The 12,855-nt window shown below is 47.2% G+C and overlaps 1 protein-coding gene across 1 annotated transcript in view; it reads left to right on the plus strand.

The window, feature by feature from the left end:
• The first annotated feature begins 2,286 nt into the window (after positions 1–2,286).
• The window catches only part of LOC137431772 (transmembrane protein 198), a 57,007-nt gene continuing 46,438 nt past the window's right edge, over positions 2,287–12,855 (plus strand). Inside the window, exon 1 of the mRNA XM_068123471.2 lies at positions 2,287–2,414. The gene's annotated coding sequence lies outside the window, so the exon portion shown is untranslated. The remainder of the gene's footprint in view (positions 2,415–12,855) is intronic.

Below are 12,855 nucleotides of genomic sequence, written 5' to 3' on the forward strand. Positions count from 1 at the left end.
CCTCCCCCTCCCTTTCCCCCTCCCCCTCCCTTCCCCCTCCACCCTACCCTTCTCCCCTCCCCCTCCCTTTTCACCCTCCCCCACCCTCCTCCCCTCCCCCCCTTCCCCCTCCACCCTACCCTTCTCCCCTCCCCCTCCCTTTTCACCCTCCCCCACCCTCCTCCCCTCCCCCCCCTCTTCTCCCCCCCCCATTCCCCTCCCCTCCCCTCCCCCGCCCGGCAATGCCGGGTACTTCTGCCGGGTCCCCCCCTCCCCCTCCCACCCCATCCCTCACCCTCCCATCCCTCATCCTCCCCATCCCCCCCTCTTCCCTCTCCCCTCCCCCCTCTCCCCCTTCCCCCTTCCCCCCTCCCCCTCCCCCCTCCCCTCCCCCTCCCCCCTTCACAATACAGAATCACATTTATTCAAAATCATCTGTCGACAACGTTTTGAGATATCCTGCTTTGTATCGTTTTTGGCCATATCTCCCAATGGTGAAAAATCACTAAAAAAAATCTTCTAGTCGGATCCGGATCCGGATCTTCACCAAAATTGGATCGTTTCTTCCTTGTCACACACAAAACCGGTCCACCAAGTTTGGTCCAAATCCATCCATAACATTTTGAGATATCCCGCTATGTATCCTTTTTGGCCATATCCCTCAATGGCCAAGAATCACTTGAAAAATTCAACAAGCTGGATCCGGATCAGGATCTTCACCAAAATAGAATCGGTTCTTCCTTGTCACACACACAACCTGTCCACCAAGTTTCGTCCAAATCCATCCATAACGTTTTGAGATATCCTGCTTTGTATCGTTTTTGGCCCAATCTCCCAATGGTGAAGAATCACTAAAAAAATTCTTCTAGTCGGATCCGGATCCGGATCTTCACCAAAATGGATCGATTCTTCCTTGTCACACACACAACCTGTCCACTAAGTTTCGTCCAAATCCATCCATAACTTTTTGAGATATCCTGCTTTGTATCGTTTTTGGCCCAATCTCCCAATGGTGAAGGAATCACTAAATAAATTCTTCTAAGTCGGATCCGGATCCGGATCTTCACCAAAATCGAATCGATTCTTCCTTGTCACACACACAACCTGTCCACCAAGTTTCGTCAAATCCATCCATAACTTTTTGAGATATGCTGCAATGTATCCTGGTGTTGGCTTAGCGGTTAGGGTGCAGGCTTGGGATCCTAGGATCCAGGGTTTGAATCCCGGTCGATCGCTGAATTAACGCCAGGGGGGTTGACTGAGCCTGTCATCCTTCCGAGGTCGGCAAATTGAGTACCAGCTCACTGGTAATTCCCTGTGTGTCGCAAGAGGCGACTAACAGGGTTGGCGGCAGGAAGGGCATCCGGCCATAAAACATTGCTTCAAAAAGGGGACCAGGGTGCCCAAAAAGGCCAACCCCTGCTCTGCGGGGAAAAATGGCCTCCAAAGTAAAGTAAAGTATCGTTTGTGGGCCCATTTCCCAATGGTGAACAATCACTTAAACAATTCTAGTAGCCGAATCCGAATCCGGATCTTCACCAAAATGTAATCATTTCGTCCTTGTCACATACACTACATCTCTGCCAAGTTTCGTCCGAATCCGCCAACAACTTTTTGAGATATCTTCTTCACAAACAAACAGACAGACAGACAGACAGACATGGGTGAAAACATGACCTCCATCCACCTTTGGTGGCGGAGGTAAGAAAATGAAATTGATTCTTAAAAATTCTCCCACTTAATACATTAAATGTTACATAATCCGACAAAGTAACGCTGTTGTCTCCTGCTTTATCTGGAAGGATACACCATGCTGGTGTAAAATTGTCTCGGATTTCTAAAGCTTTGCAATTTGAAATCAACATTTGCACAGGTGAGCTCACCATGCATGTCACGCTGGTTGAAGGAAGCATCAATGGCGACCACCCAGGTGTCCTTGGCTTTTGGTGATGCCGCGATGCAGTTCCAACTTGCCCTTTAAACATTGAAAAGCAATTTATCAGGCAGTTCATGTTATAATGTCGGCCATTCCGTCAGTCCTTTACGGTACGGGTTTATTTATTGGATATAAAAATCAAATAAAACAAACACGTCTTCTGTCTTTTAGCATCGAACTCATGGAGTACATTATTTTATTTAAATACCTTACCTTGCAATTTCGTCTCCGCCGATCCTGACATCACTCCCCCTCAATTCCCTCCCATCAACCCGCCCTCTGCCTACGTTCCTCCCGTTCCCCCACCCACCTCCACCACGAGCCGTCTGACGCCTCTCTCCCTCATTCTCGTCCCAGCTTTGCATCCCCAGCGATTCCGCCCTCATAACCAGCCGTCTTTTCCCACACCGAGTCCTCTGCGATCGCTCTACCTTCGCCCTTGTCGTATCCATGTCCGCACTGCGAGTTCGTGAGCGCCTGGACGAGACGACACGCCGAGGTGGGTCAGAGCGGGCGAGGTTACTCTGAGTGACCGAATCTCTGGCTGACGAATGACTGAATATCTGACTGAAGAATGACTGAATATCTGACTGAAGAATGACTGAATCTCTGACTGAATGACCGTATCTCTGACTAACGAATGACTGAATAACCACATCTCTGACTGACGAATGACTAAATGACCGATTCTCTGACTGAAGAATGACTAAATGACCGATTCTCTGACTGAAGAATGACTAAATGACCGATTCTCTGACTGAAGAATGACTAAATGACCGATCTCTGACTGAAGAATGACTAAATTACCGATTCTGACTGAAGAATGACTAAATGACTGATTCTCCGGCTGAAGAATGACTAAATGACCGATTCTGTTGCTGAAGAATGACTAAATGACCGATTCTCTGACTGAAGAATGACTAAATGACCGATTCTCCGGCTGAAGAATGACTAAATGACCAATTACCTGACTGAAGAATGACTAAATGACTGATTCTCTGAATGACTGAATGACTGATTCTCTGAATGAAGAATGACTGAATGACCGAATCTCTGACTGACGAATGACCGAATGACTGAGTGAGTGACGCGTGGCGTAACGGCGCTTTGTTCTCCCCCGTTACACCTGCCCTTCCCGCCCACCGTGCCTTCATTGTTCACGCACGGAAACAATGTGGCGAGACACGGCAACGTGCAATTAATTCTTCCTCTCGGAAACAATAGCCGTGTGTGCATTCGTCAAAAACACAGCGGCAGCCTTTTCGTTATTTAACTATCGAACGGAAATACAGAATACCGCGACCTAATGGCAAAGCAGGTACAACACGAACGGATACGTACAGACGATGAACAGACGTACAGACGATACGTACAGACGATACGTTGAGATAAGATGAACAGACGATCATGAACTTCATCGTTAATAATCAGAACGGCTCCAATTCACGAGAAAATTCCTAATGGGCTGAAACCGAGATTTCTCCTTTTGTTTCTGGAAATATATGTTAGACATAAGGATTTTCACCAGATGTGCATCCGATGAGGTTAAACCACAATAATCATTATAATAATATGCACAATACTACAACGGCACTCAGAGAGAGCATATGCCTCCACCTGGTTGGCCATATCACTCAATGGTGAAGAATCACTTAAATATTACTCCAGCTGGATCCGGATTTTCACCAAATTTGAATCGATTCTTCCTTGTCACACACCCAACCTCTCCACCAGGTTTCGTCCAAATCCATCCATAACTTTTCGAGATATCCTGCTATATATCGTTTTTGGCCCTATCTCCCAATGGTGATGAATCACTTAAAAAGTTAAATAATTCTTATATCCGAATCCATATTCAGATCTTCACCAAAATTGAATGGATTCTTCCTTGTCACACACACAACCTCTCCACCAAGTTTCGTCCAAATCCATCCATAACTTTTCGAGATATCCTGCTATATATCGTTTTTGGCCCTATCTCCCAATGGTGATGAATCACTTAAAAAGTTAAATAATTCTTATATCCGAATCCATATTCAGATCTTCACCAAAATTGAATGGATTCTTCCTTGTCACACACCCAACCTCTCCAAGTTTCGTCCAAATCCATCCATAACTTTTCGAGATATCCTGCTTTGTATCGTTTTTGGCCCTATCTACCAATGGTAAAGAATCACTTTAAAAATTAGATAATTTTCATATACGAATCCATATTCAGATCTTCACCAAAATCGAATCTCTTTGTCCTTGTCAGACACCCAACATGTCCACCAAGTTTCGTCCAAATCCATCAATAACTTTTTGAGATATCCTGCTATGTATCGTTTTTGGCCCTCTCTCCCAATGGTGAAGAATCACTTAAAAAATTCTAGTAGCCGGATCCGAATCCGGATCTTCACTAAAATCTAATCATTTCGTCCTTGTCACATATGCTACAACTCTCCCAAATTTCGTCCGAATCCGCCCACAACGTTTTAAGATATCTTGTTCACAGGCAAACGGACATACAAACAGACAGGGGTGAAAACATCACCTCCATCCACCTTTGGTGGCGGAGGTAATAATAAACAGCCTTTGTAAGAATAAGGGAAGTACATGTCGTGATGGTTTAGCTTCAACTACAGCTCTGTAATTATAATGAACCTTTCATTCTGCCTGCATGGGCAGACATCCCTTGCTTTGCATTAATGATGCTGAATGGGAGGGGGGGGGGGGGGGGGATAAGGGGAAGATGGAGGAAGTGGGCCGTTAAGTGAGGACCCGGATACGTTTCTTAAAATAAATCTCAGCGTCCTGACTTTGGGCCGGCACGATAGCTCGGAGGTATGTCGCCTGATGTCTGGTCTAGTCTTCGGCCGGTGTTTCACAGGCATCCATGAATGTGTGTGCCGTCCCTCGGATGGACGTTAAACTGGGTGACCCGTATGCAGACATTAGTTGGTGGACGTTAAAGATCCCGCGGTGTCCATCGCGAGGAGTAGACGAGCCATCCAAGGACAAATTCCAAATTTCTGCCCCCTTCAGTTGAAAGTCAGGCCATGCCACCTGGTCTGTAAAAGACAAGACCAAAAGCTTTCCACAGCTCATCTCACACAAGGTGAGAATAATTGGAGCATTTAAGGTGGGAGTATCCTGACCTCACCTCTTAATAATGCCACTGTGCAGTAGTTACGATAATCTAAGGCTACAGTAAGTACAGTGAAATGTTTATGGTAACATTTAGAGCAATTATTGCTTTCAAATTTACATATACTATTTTACCAATTTATATTCATAATTTCCTTTCACTGTTTTGTCCAACAGCTTGGTCTGATGACTGTGAAGTTATTTTTAGTTGTTTGTTAATTTGTAATCCTTTAGCCTGGAGTTGGCTTAGCGGTTAGGGTGCTGGCTTGGGATCCCCGGATCCTGGGTTTGAATCCCGGTCGATCGCTGAATTAACGCCAGGGGGGTTGACTCAGCCTGTCATCCTTCTGAGGTCGGCTAATTGAGTAGCAGCTTGCTGGGATGAATTATCCCGGTGTGTGCTCCGGTTTAGAATAGGTACACCATATCCCTGTGTGTTGTAAGAGGCGACTAAAGGGTTGGCGTCAGGAAGGGCATCAGGCCATAAAAACATTGCCTCAAAAAGGGAACCATGATGATTGTCATGGGGCCCGCAAGGCTAACCCCCGCTCTAGCGGGGAAAATGGCCTTAAAAAAAAAAGGGTTTGTTTGTAATCCTTTTTGCCAGTCTGGTGGTTTGATCTTCTTCACTACCCCCATTAACCTTACCTACCCAAACCCATGGATAGGAGCAATGTTTTCCTTCTGCTATTTGTAGTTTTGGTTCTCTTTCAGCTTTTTTTTCTCATTCGGTTGCTGACTCCCTGAAGTCACAGGTGATAGTCACAAGGTAGGAATTATACAGTGTGACCAACCTAACAGCATACAACAAACCTACTACCGTGAAATGGGGGTGAATAGGGACAGCAAGGTGAATAGGGACACAAACTGAAAAAAAGTTCGGAAACTTTTTTCGCTGAAAATTGATAACCATACTGATTTGTTGATATTTGGGTTGAAAGTGTTCTCTTGTTTTTTTAAAAAGCACCTTATAGTCCCTATTAACCCCATATATGGGTTAAATAGGAATAAATAGGATTTTTACGGCTGCCCCTATTCACCCCGTTTTACGGGTCAATAGGGACAGTCACTAATACAAAAAAACAACAATCAAGAAACAATCCTGAGTTTCCAACTTATTGCTAAATTGATAACTCAAATGGATGCACATAATATGCACCCATAATATAAACCACGGTGCCAATGGAAAAAAATATGGGATAAAAAGTTTCTCCAAACTCCCTATTTCTTGATTATTATTTTTTATTAGTGACTGTCCCTATTCACCCGTAAAACGGGGTGAATAGGGACAGCCATAAAAATCCTATTTATTCCTATTTAACCCATATATGGGGTTAATAAGGACTATAAGTTGCTTTTTAAAAAAACAAGAGAACACTTTCAACCCAAATATCAACAAATCAGTATGGTTATCAATTTTCAGCGAAAAAAGTTTCCGAACTTTTTTTCAGTTTGTGGCCTTATTCACCTTGCTGTCCCTATTCCCCCCATTTTGCGGTACTTTGGAAAGTTAACACTGGAGCTTCAAAGTGCTGAGCTAGGAATGTTGTCGAAATTGTCACCCATTGAAGGCCACGAAACAACAAATCCAGCAAGCATCAATCATGCTATTCAGATTAATAAACGCACCACCTTTCCTGAACAGAGCTATTTGGAGATTGCATTGAGGGCCGAAATAGAAGGGGTGTTGCCCACTGGCCCAGGCACCACCTGCTCCTCATGGCAGCATATCGTACAGACAAAGCAAAATCCATTTTCTGGGTTATTTGAACAAGCAATATGTCATCACGAACAATAAATATTGCCATGAGTCAGCTGTAAAGCAGGATATAGGCCGAGCTATAAATGATATCTGTAGTACGAGCAAAAATAATGACTATGCATACATAAAAACCTGCCACGTTAGGCTTCCTCAAAGCGTTAGGCTTCTTCAGGGATCAAAAGGAATAACAAAGTGGGTTAAATTACATTCAGAAAACAATCCAATTTGTCGATATTTCAACAACTGAATCCAATGGTCATTATACCTGCACTGCTAAATTAACTTGGATAATTGTAGTAGAAGCCACTTGACCAGATTCAGAAGGTACTGTAGATGATGAGCACAATAGCCAGTTGACATAATTTTGAAAAAGACCTTATTTTTGATCACAAAACCTCAGGCCGAGTTTTGATTTTATCCGACTATATTAAACAATGCAATTCTCCGTATGAGTGTATGTGTGTACATCTGAAAATTATACAAAACTAGAACGGCACTCAGTGGAGCGCATAGTCTCGCCTCGCGTGCTCATTCTGAGCAAAAATACATCGTTAACTGTGCGTACTACTATTATAGCCCACTGCTATTATGGCCCATATACCCGTATACCCATATCATCCATGCACCCTATTATGTCACGTACATTGCCATCATCCATGGCTTTATTGATTTTTGATTGATTATTAGGGTATTTAACGACCACTTTTGTACACATGAGCTAAATTGCGTCAATGGAGATGAATATGAATTTTCTTTTCATACTATATTCCCCATGGCGAGTCGATCATATTGTCCTGTCCGTAGCCGATATAGACCGGTCTGAGACGAATAGCAGAAACGAGTTCCAAGGCGTACTCCAAACCTTGGCGGGATTATCTTTTTGCCCGTGCGGGAAGGTTTGAGGCCTTATCTGATCAGGAACACACAGGGTTAATCCAAACCCACAAACAAAGCAACAAAACAAGACAAGAAAAGCAAAATTCAACAAATAATGATTTAATGAAGAGAAATGCAAAGACAATAAAAATGTATGTGAGGTAAAAACTATTTCCTAAATTGAGATGTCTCCACTCAGACTCATATACAAACAAGGGGAAAGACTACATAAAAATAAATTATGTTTCTGCTGGCCAGAACTTAACTCTGGGCTCAATGATGGACTTGGCATTCGTCACCTCCAAACCACCGCGCGGGAAGCGCACCAATAAATGGCGCCGAAAACGCGCAGGCATGAACAAGTAGCCAACCGGCCCTTCCTCGCTTCCACCGCAAATGAGACGCGGCTCTCTCCTCCCCCTGAAAAGCACCACAGTGAACAACACCCTATCCTCCGAAGTTGCAAAAAGTCCACAATGCTCCAAAGGTTCTCTGCACGAGCGTGCACAAGAGGAGTGACCATCCACCACGAAATCAGGACCAGAAGACAGAGAGCATAGATGGCGAGACCGCGGCCTTTTTCCGCTGACGTTACACTCTGTCCAATCACCGAGCGCTACTCAATCATTCCATCACACCTCAACCAATCACGAAGGCCGGGGCGTGGCCTCCTCGTTACGAGTCGTCGGGGTTATTTCATCTCCTACCCCCACAAACGTAACAATATGTATGGAGTTTTGCATCAATCTGTCAAGCAGTTCTGGAGAAGATTTTTTTATATTTGGATTTTCAATCCAATATGGCCACCACACCATGTGACTGATGACGTCAGAAATTTAATTATTATGACGATAAATCAGAATCATCAAGGATTCATCATCGTAATTCAATTCTTATTCATCAGAGTTGTCAATAAAATATTCTCAACAGGGAATCCCTCCTATGTTTAAAGTTTCACATTGATCGGACAAATGGTTGCAGAGAGAGAAAAAAAATTAAAGCATATATATATATATATATATATATTGTTGCGAATATGGAATTTGACCTCCATATCCGCTTGTAAATATTCCCCTATCTTCTCCGATACTCCCCAACTCTCCCCTTACCCCATTCCCTAGTCCCATTGTCTGTAAACAACACCCATTAGAGCCGATCTTCCCCTTCATTCCCCCATTAAATGTCGTGCCCAGGTCCCCCGCACCACACGTAGACAACTTTCGGACATCTTCCTAGTTATTCTTAATCTATGTCAGTTAAGGACTTGTTTCCATTAATTATGACTCTTCGTTGCACCAGAATGTGATGATATGGCACCAGTAGGAGTTTAGGACCTTCCCATACCTCCCCGCATCTCTTCCCATCATCTCAAGCTCCAACAACAACCACAACAACAGCGGCTTTGCGTCCTCACTCCGGCTCGGTTGGCCGCCATTGAACATGTGCTCGACGGGGTTACCCAGAAGGGGGCTCCCTGTCGGCCCCTCGTCAAGGGCGGAGCCGGTAACCCCCGCACCCAATGAGAAGCCATGGGCCGATGCCATATGGGGCGGAGCTAACGAGCGAGGGCGTGACTCCCCGCCGGATATACGCGGCCCCGCGCCGGACGTGACGTGAGATGCGCCCCGAGCTTGGAAGGACAAGACGCCACCCTCCCGAGCGCTGAGCGACCTCCCCGGCATCTCCACCAAAGTCGCGACCCACGAGCGCTGAGCGACCTCCCCGCATCTGCTGGACACCACCGTACGTGATTCTGTCCCGGAGCCAGGTGCACCTGAGCCATCGACTGCCGCTTTCCTTGCCATCAAATCCCGTGTGAGTCAGCGTTGTCCCGTTTATCTGTGGTCCGTCTAGGGTTAATATAAGGTTGTGTCTAAGTGCCCACCTTCCTATGTTTCCCTCTTGTCCCTGTAATCTAACCTTTTCCGCCTTAATATAACCTCCTCCGGAGGTCTTGAGAACCGAAACCCTGGTGTCGTATTGTGTCATTATAACCCAGCCGGGTGTCTTCTTTTTCTTTCCTATTGAGCCAGCGTAGCGCGATTAGTCAACATTCGGGCACAATCGGGTAACTTGTACGGATACGGCGGCCATCCCGCTCGGCCCACCATACCATCAAAGTCGTATCTGTAACAATTGGTGTCGAGGAGTGAGATTGGACCCGGAGCGCGTTTACGCGCTCGAAATTATAACAGCGAAATTTGATTGTGTTTTACAAAAAAAATAAATAATAAAAACCCGAATTTTGAAAGTCGCGCTATGGCGGATCAAGACAGCTGGGGTCCGGTAGGGGAGAGTGAGGCAGGGTCGGTCCAGGACCAAATTGAGGGACGTGAGGAGAGCGAAGCAGCGAGGGTAGCAGACGCGCAAAATGGCGCCTCGCTGGTCACCGCGCCCGTGACCGTGGCAGCGCCCCTGGTGGATCCGAACCTTTTTATGTTGCAAATGAGGGCCCTTATGGAACGAATAGAGGGCCAAATGGGGGTAATGAGGGACGAAGCGAGGGCTCGGAGTGAGCAATTGGGGGTAATGAGGGACGAAGCGAGGGGTACTGGTGAGAAGGTAGACAAAAATTTTGAGGGGTTAGACAAGAAATTTGGGAAGTTAGACAATAATTTTGAGGAGTTAGACAAGAAATTTGGGAAGTTAGACAATAATTTTGAGGGGTTAGACAACGGGATAAAAGAAGTGAAAAATGGGTTAATGGGGGTAGAAAATAGAATGGCTGCCCAGGAGAATCAGATAGAGGGAGTGAAAAATGGGTTAGAGGGGTTAGAAAACAGTATGGAAGGCAAATTGAGGGACATGAGGGACCAAGCGGAAAGGGAAGTTAACCAAATGGGGCAGCAGATAGAGGGGGTCAGAATGGGGGTAGAAACCAAACTGGATGCTCACAGGGAGGAAATGGAGCAGATGAGGGTGGCATCTGGGCAGGAGATGCAAGTGATGGGAGAGGAGATCAGAAGAGGAGTGAGTGAGGAAGTCGGAGGAGTGCGCGAGGAGGTGAGGCACTGTGAGGAGCACATGGAAAAGGAGGTGAGAAAGGCGACTGTAAAGTTACAAGGGGGCATAGAGGACCTGACGCAGGAGGTGGAGCAGCTGACGGTGGGACAGACGGAGTTAGTGGAGCAGGTTCAAAGGAACACTGCGGTATTAGGAGGTTTAAAGGCGACACAGAAAGAACTAAAAGATGACTTGATAGCGACAAAGAGGGAATGTCAGATGGTACGTGAGGGACTGACAACGAGGTTGGACGAGGTGATAGAGGTAATGGAGACGAAGGACCGGCAGGTGAGGACGCACATGGAAACGGTCAAGGTAGCCTTGGAGGACGAGCTTGAGGAGACGTACCGGGGAATAAAAGAGGTGAAGCACAAATTAGAAGAAGTGGAAGAAGGGATGAGCGAAATTAAGAAGCGACGGAGAGGGGATAAGAAAGAGATAAAAGAGGAGATAAAAGAATTGGTCCAAAGTCTGTGTTTGGATCGTGATGATGTGCTCATTAACCGGATGAGGGATTCGCAGGTGATGGAGGAGAAGCGAAGAGAAAGAGGACCCGGTGTAAGTGGTGACCAATATGGTCGTGCGTATGATGCGCCAGGTGATTTAAGAGGCTTGGGGGTCGAGATAGACCCGGGTGTTCGTGAGAGGCCGTTGGTGAAGTGTGCGACAGGTCTGGTGTGCGAAAGAGGAGGTGTGCAAGAAAGTCCGACTCTGGGGTGTGTGAGGAAAAAGTGCGTGCCAAGGAGTGAGTGTGCTGGCGAGAGTGAGTCGGTCGTAGCGCGTGTGCGAGGGAGCACGTGGAAGCGCGGGGTGGTGAGTGTTACAGAGGGTGTGACGGGAGAGTGTGCGCAAGAGTGTGCGCGAGAAAGGTGTGTGACGGACAGGTGCATGAGGAAAGAGTGCGCTGTCAGAAGTAAGGAAGAGTGTCCACCTGTGGTGAGTGTTACAGAGGGTGTAACGGGAGAGTGTGCGCGAGAAAGGTGTGTGACGGACAGGTGCATGAGGAAAGAGTGCGCTGTCAGAAGTAAGGAAGAGTGTCCACCTGTGGTGAGTGTTACAGAGGGTGTAACGGGAGAGTGTGCGCGAGAAAGGTGTGTGACGGACAGGTGCATGAGGAAAGAGTGCGCTGTCAGAAGTAAGGAAGAGTGTCCACCTGTGGTGAGTGTTACAGAGGGTGTAACGGGAGAGTGTGCGCGAGAAAGGTGTGTAACGGACAGGTGCATGGGGAGAGAGTGCGCTGTCAAAGGCAAGGAAGAATGCATGCCTGTGGTGAGTGTTACAGAGGGTGTGACGGGAGAGTGTGCGCGAGGAAGGTGTGTAACGGACAGGTGCATGGGGAAAGAGTGCGCTGTCAAGAGTAAGGGTGAGTGCGCTGTCAGGAATGGAGGTGAAAGTAGTGAGAGTGACATGGAGCGTGAGTTAGTTGTGACAGGTGAGCGAGGATGTACACCTGGGATGGAAGGATGCACACCTGGAATGGTAGAGCGTGAGTGGGAATGCACGCTGGAGTTGGTGGTGAGGCACGTGGTTGGGTGTGCGAATGAGGGCACACCTGTGATTGTCACAGAGGAGGTGACCGAGGAGGGGGCGCGAAGAGGTGTATTGGTGAGGTGTGCGAGCAACGAATGTGTGCCAAAGTGTTCGGTGGTCAGGTGTGTGACCAAGGCTGTGAGTGGAATGGGTGTGCCTGGGTGTGTAAGGAAAGGTACGAGGAGCATGGGCACGGCTGGATGTGTGAGTAAGGAACGGGCTGCGGGGTGTAAGCATGCAGGTGAAGCATCGACGGTAACCAGGTTAGAGGTTAGGTCGACTTTTAGCCGAAGCGGGCCCTCGGTGCGTGCCGGGCCTCGCTTTGAACGGCCGCGTCTGTGCTCCACTAGGCGGAGCGGGCGGCCCGATAGGAAGGGTCGTTATGGCGACCACGTTGTGTTGAGACGTGCCGGCAGGTCGAGATCGGGACATTGGATGGCTCCACGCCGAGGTGATGCGTGGGATCTCGGCCCGGGTAAGCCCCCGTCCCTGCACCGAGTGCCGGACGTATCCAGCCGCTGGCACAAAACAACGAGCATCCATGGCTTGGCTTTACGAAGCCGGGCTTTGGACAGGGATTGGCGCACCGAGAGGTATTAGTGAGTAGACTGGGTGATGAGGTTAGTGTTTTGGACCCAAAATT

This window comes from Myxine glutinosa, chromosome 7, assembly GCF_964187855.1.
Source record: "Myxine glutinosa chromosome 7, kmMyxGlut1.1, whole genome shotgun sequence".
Lineage (NCBI taxonomy): Eukaryota > Metazoa > Chordata > Myxini > Myxiniformes > Myxinidae > Myxine > Myxine glutinosa.